This window comes from Acanthopagrus latus, chromosome 22, assembly GCF_904848185.1.
Source record: "Acanthopagrus latus isolate v.2019 chromosome 22, fAcaLat1.1, whole genome shotgun sequence".
Classification (NCBI taxonomy): Eukaryota; Metazoa; Chordata; class Actinopteri; order Spariformes; family Sparidae; genus Acanthopagrus; species Acanthopagrus latus.
In genome coordinates, this window is record NC_051060.1 from 17,305,009 (window position 1) to 17,311,513 (window position 6,505).

The window sequence follows — 6,505 nt, forward strand, 5'->3', positions numbered from 1 at the left end:
GATCAGCTTCTAGGATACTAGAGCATTTGTACCTAACACATGTATGACATAGTTAAAAATGATCTCCATTTGGGTAAAGTATGAAATGAAATTGATGTTGATGCACAACATAACTAGTCATAACATGAGACAACATAATAATACTATTGCTAAGATAACACAATATAAAATAACAACTAGTCACAACACATCATAACACATCATAACATAAAATGGCTAGTCATAACACAGTTCAATATAATATTACTTAGTCACAATCCAATAAAACGTAATGTAGTTATAACACAACACTATGTGAAATAACAACTAGTCATAACACAACCTAACACAACACAACAGTACCAGTCATATAACAATATAATAATACTTAGACCAGACACAACACAGTATAACAAAACATCTAGAGATAACATAAGACAACAGCATAACATACATGGTTATAACACAATACAGTATAACATCATTTAGTCACAACACAATACAATATAACATAACATAACTACTCACAACACAACATAACATAACATAAATACTCATAACAAAATATAATTTAACATAACAAATTTTTCCCCAACACAGCATAACATAGCATAACATAACTTGACATAACACAATGCAATATAATGTAGCGTACTATAGTCATAACACAACACAATATAACCAAACATACTTACAACATAACGCAACACAATATACCATAACTAGTCATAACATAATACAACATAACTGTTCATAACATAGCTCAAATAACATTGGGGCTGGCTTGACAACCAATGTATCGATATAAGCATAGAGCCATTTTCAGTTTAGCCCCTGAGGGCACCTATTGTTGAACATGGTGTCCTCATCTGATGGATGCACAGTGACTGTGGAATAAACAGCAGCCGTGGCGGGTGACCCTCATTGCAGGGTGGGGGCACGCCTGCCCATGGCATCACTCAAGAGAGGGGGAAAAAAACAGTACAGTGAAATCTAGCCTTATATGCAGAACGCAGGGGGGTTACTGAGTGCAAAACAGCCATGCAAGAAGAGTGAGACTATTTGATCCATCGTGTGAGTCAGATTTTTCCCAGGGGACAATTTCTGGATGAAAGCAGATGCTGTTGCTTTTTGCGTGGAGCGTTGGTCAGCCCGTGCAGGATGTTATGTTCTCACACTGTCCCACTCCTTTATTGTACAGCTGGTAACGTGTGAAGTGTGATTTTCTCAACTTGTCACAAAATTCCCATGCACAGTTGACTGTCAGGCCTGCAAAACAACCCCTGCTCAGCCGTGTTTAAGCTGCCGCTTGACGGCACCCAACCCCCCATCCACACCAACCCCCCTCCAACTCCAATCCTGCAGCGAAAGGGACCCCACCCAAAATTTGGAAGAAGAGATCAGATGGTGGTTGTTTTTGTGTTGCTCACTCACTCCCTCTCTCTCTTCATACATTAGTTGTCAGTCAGTGAACACTGAGGGAGATTGCATGCATAATAATGAATAAAAATAAGACCATTTTCTAGAATTTCTTTAATCCATTTTTGATCTAATGGTACTAGTGTTGAAGTTGGTGTTATATTTCAAAGGTGCAAGAGGTTTTAGCAGCTATATGTACTGATATGTATTAAGACTTTGAAGCTTGCGGCAAATGCAATGCTACTTTATCTGTTGTGGACTGATGTTTAGATACTTAGGATCTGAAGAACAAAGCTGTTTCTAGTGAGCAATTAGTCATAAATACCTCATCATTAAAGCACTTTTTGAAAAATAAAAGGCTAAATCGAAACAAAAGACTCCCCACAGGAATTAAAAGTTTTGCAACAGTTTTGATGTGGTATTCAGGCATTTAAAGCTACTTTTCAGAGGTGGAACCTCTCAAAAATTAATTAGTCCATTGTGTGTGTGCTGCATTTGAAAAACAAAGAAATGAAAAAACAAAATTGCCCATAAGCATTTCATTGCTTTTTTTTTTTTTTCCCCAGCCCTGAGTTCCCTTTATCAATAACTAATTAATGTTCCCAAACAACAGCTCCAAGAATAGTGCCTTTCAATCACAGTCAGTTATTGCCAATGGACTCAGGGGAATACAGTAGTCCTTCATCAGTTAAGCTGTGGTTTGGTGAAGTGTTTTTGAACGCCGAGCCGTTAACCACATTTGTGTTGCAAATCGGATTTGTTCTGTTTTGGCAGGGAACATAACATGATGCGCTGTCAAGGCAAGACATTCAGAAACACAGACGTCACGCATTGTGCAATCTCATCGTCTGTTTTAAGTCATTTGCTGTCTTTTACTTTCAAGTGCACAGCATTCAACCCCTTTGAAGAAGGAAAACAGCCTTTGTGTTGGCGCTGAACTCAGAACTTGTCATCTAAACTGAAACTTCCAGTACCTCTAATGTGTCAGCCGCGGTGGCAGACAATGTGTCCCAGCCCGTTGTTATTAGAGCAATTTCCCCCAGCGAGGCAGTCAAAAATTATCCACCTTGAGTTATTTCTGACTATGTGCTGCCAGCAGAGGTGAGAAGGCTCTGGATGTTGAAATTTTTCAAAGTTCACTGCATAATGATACAATTTGCTTTGTGTCTTTTCCCCTAATGGTGCCTGACGTCCAGACGCTTTGTCTTCCATCTTCAATCCGTTCCGCACCCAAACAACTCCACCAGTGTTTGTGCGTGTACTGCACGCACCCTCGCATCACAATTTTATGGTTTTTGCACCGCTTCCATTTAATTATCTACCTAAATCCCTGTTTTGGGAGGCTGTTTTTCACATAAATTGATTGTGAAATTGCCTGACAGAGATGCCAAGTTTTCACAGGTTATTGGAAACCGCTGTCCGCTCCCCCCCCCCCGCACCTCCTCCTGCTTATTCTGTCAACACCTCTTGATTTTAACCACAGGTACAGCGGGGGCTGAGCCAATGAACGCAGCTCTCCCTGAGTTCATCCAAAGGTAACACATTTGAAGCCCAGAACCACCCCAGGGGAAACGCTTCCTTATGATTATGTGTATTTTGACACCGCTTTAATGCAATGCATTACATGTAACCAAGCGCAGGAGTAATGCCGGGCATGTTTTGAATGAAGAGCTTTATTGAAATAAATGTGTTGCCTTGCGTCCTTCAGTTTGTCTTCACGTGCTTCCAGCTGCGATGGCAAGTCGCAGTAAATGAACACATCATGATTAGCGAGCAGCGGCGGCGGCAGCTCAGGTGGTAAACAAACCGTTTGTCAGGCAGATTGGCAGCCTGATGACACCTGTGCAGGCTCCAAAACAATTCACAGATCCAATTTGCAGGTGTCCTTGCACTGCCGTACAGCCAGACATCACTGTTACTTTTGGATATCGCCGGTTCATACATTTCACTAGTTGAAATGTGATTTTACTCATCATTCATTATGATTTGATTGTATCACGTCACGCACTTATCCAACCACTTTATCTGTGAATGTGAGTCAAAGGCAGACTTGTTTGCTTTTGGAAGACCATTCGACGATTCATCAGTCAAAACTGATCGACTCCAAGAAATCTTAAAATTAGATGACAAGGATGTTTGAGGGACAGACCGACTCGTCATTTGCGCAAGCTAGCCAAAAGTCAGTCTGAGCCTTTGTGTTTGTCTTGCAGTTGAAATGGTGACCAAACCAGCAGTGTTTTTTAAAATACCAGTGACAAAGAGCTCCTGAACAAACTACCAGACTGTCCGACACTGTTCAAGGAGCACACCCCCAATGATTTACTTTCAGTGCTAATGCAGGAAGTAGCATGGTGGGGGGGGGGATTTCATGCACAGAAACTGGAGTTCCTGCCCACTGACTTGCAGTTGGCATTCAAATGTATTTTTAACTGTAATTACAATCTTACTGTCAACTTAAACAAGTGTTTTAGGTACCTAACCCTGACCATTCAATAATGTATTGCCAAGACCACAGTCGTTAGCTAACTTTAACTTTAACTTTAACTTTAACTTTAACTTTAACTTTAACTTTAACGTTGTTGCCAGGTGTTAGCCTCGGAAGTAAAAAGTGAATAATCCAAAGTTTTGCATAACAGACTTCTGATTGTCTGGCTGCGTGGTCCCTTGCCCTGTCAGACATTTCTTTTTCAGCAATGTTGCCACCTTCCTAGATCTTAATGATGATGGTGAGCACGACATCAGTCATACCAACAAGAGCAATGTCCAAAACTATGAAGAGAAGAAACACGTCGTAATGAGCCAGAGTGATCATTTAACGCGAACAAAATTCTGGTTGCCATGCGCCACATAGTCATTGGATCAATTATCTCCGCATCTATTTAGATATGAGGGATCGGCTTTCAAAATTCTTACTGGAGTTTTGTGACTTTGAGATGAAAGTGAGCGTGTCAGTTTGAGGTTTGCTCAACCCTTCCTTGTTGTTTTGAAGGAGAATGAAGTGGACGCACAGCGGTCGTCCGTCCACTCACTCGCTGCCCTCCAGTTTAATTCTTGTAACGCAGTGTGCACTCAAGTGGCAGTAACGGGATTTTGGGAAGCCCGTGTCAGATGTGATGAGCTGCTTCCCCCTGTTAACAGGGGGTTCGAGGGGGGTGGGGGAGATAACACGCTGGTGAGAGATATGTCTGACTTTGTTTTTTTAGGGTGTGGGAGAACGAGCAAATTCCGCGGAAAACGTGGCGCCACTTAATCTTGTTACCTCGCAATCTCGGCATGTTTTGAGCTCTGACAGGGCTCCAAAGTTCAGGTGCCACTGTACAAGCTGGTATCTCAGCATGTGCTCCTGCGGTACTTCATCTCTGCTTTTATACATTTCCTCTTCAGAGATGTCACACAATTTTCTAAATACTTCATTGGCTGCTAAAGTGTTGGTAGGTAGGCGCTGTGCGGCGGATTAAAAAAAGAAAGCAACGATAAATCATTGAAGGAAGGAGACATGGATGGAAATAGAGTTGGAGTTGCTCTTGTTTCTACGGTAACTGTCGATGGGGAGGTACCAGGGATGAAAGTGGAGGGAAAACAAACCTCCCCGCTCCGATGGCAACAGCACAGCAATTGGTTCTCGTTTCCTGCGAGGACAGGAAGAAAAAAAAAAAAAAAAACATAACAAGGTCCCCTAGTAGCCCAGGAGACACAGTTCGGTGTTGCATCAGAAAGCAAGAGGCAGGGCAAAATGAACACGCGCTCGCAAAACACGCACACTCGACTCGCGCATGCACACACAAGCACACACATACACACACACACACACACACACACACGCTTGCTCGCTCTCCCACACACGCACGCACAATCACATGCTCCACTTCACCCCGCAGCCGCCCCTCCCGCTCCGGCTCTCTCGCTCTCCCGCCAAAACATCTACAGCACGTGAAACCTGCCTAGAAACCGAGGGGAAACTTCCGCCTTGCTCTGATAGGCTGAGCTCCCTAGCAACCGCGTATACCCAGCCAGCCAGTCAGGCGCGTTGTGAGAGGCACACTGACCCAATGAAACAGATTATTCAGAGGCGCGGGCAGGCACAGTGACCTGGTAACAGTCAGGAGAAGAAGTCAGGGAGACGCTGGAGGGAGAGAAGAAAAGCTTTGTGCGATTGGCTCGCAGATTTCCTCCCCGCTCTGATTGGCTCGGTGCTCTCCTCTTTGCAGTCATTCATACATTTTCTCTGCCTGCCTCAGCACTAGCTGAGCCGTTTCCTCCACCCGCAGCCGGTTCGTTCAACTTCAACAGTGGCCACCCTGCCCTCAAGGAAATCCACTGCCCAAGGTCAAGGCAAAGACTGCGCTGCTGAAATGGGATTGGTTCAGACAAGCAAGAGCAGAACAAGATCCTAGTAACAAGTTTACCTCATCATGTCAGCGCGGGATTAAAGCCCGTGATCAACAACTTGTTAAAGTGCTCTTCCTGTTGTCGCTGCTGATGAGCTTGTTATTGTGTTGCTTGTAATGGACACGGGCCAGTGAAAGGCGTAATTAGCGTTCCACTTAATAATGCAGCATTTGACAGGGCTGTTCTCCAGGCGGGTTGCGAGACACAAACGAGCAAATGGTTAGTTTGTTTTGAAAAACTTAGCTTTTTTTTTTCGAAGGCAGCCCGGGCGAGGTTTGCAGTCTTTTTAAACATTCCAAGCGGCTTGCTCCAGTAGTGTGGGGAATTAATGTCAATACCCTGCAGGATCAGGAGTTCACATTGAATAGTTAATGAGTTGGGGGGGGGAGAGAAGGACTCGAATAATTCTGCGAATCGAGCATGCCATGCATACTGCCTAATTTAACACAACTGCGGGCAAAAACTCACCCAGGCAGGAACATTATACTGCCATGATTAGTAAAAACAACATTACCATCCAACATAGAAATTGCTCATAGTTCCACCGAACAAATGAGTTTACTCTGATTGGAGGATGAATCTATATTGGAGAATTTATTTTCCCTTTCAACAATAAATGCTGCTCTGTGTTATTTATTCTGCGCTGAATATTTCAGTTTAAATTCTGTGTTTTCTAAGCTCTTTACTGATAGACTGTTTGTACTTCATTAATCATACC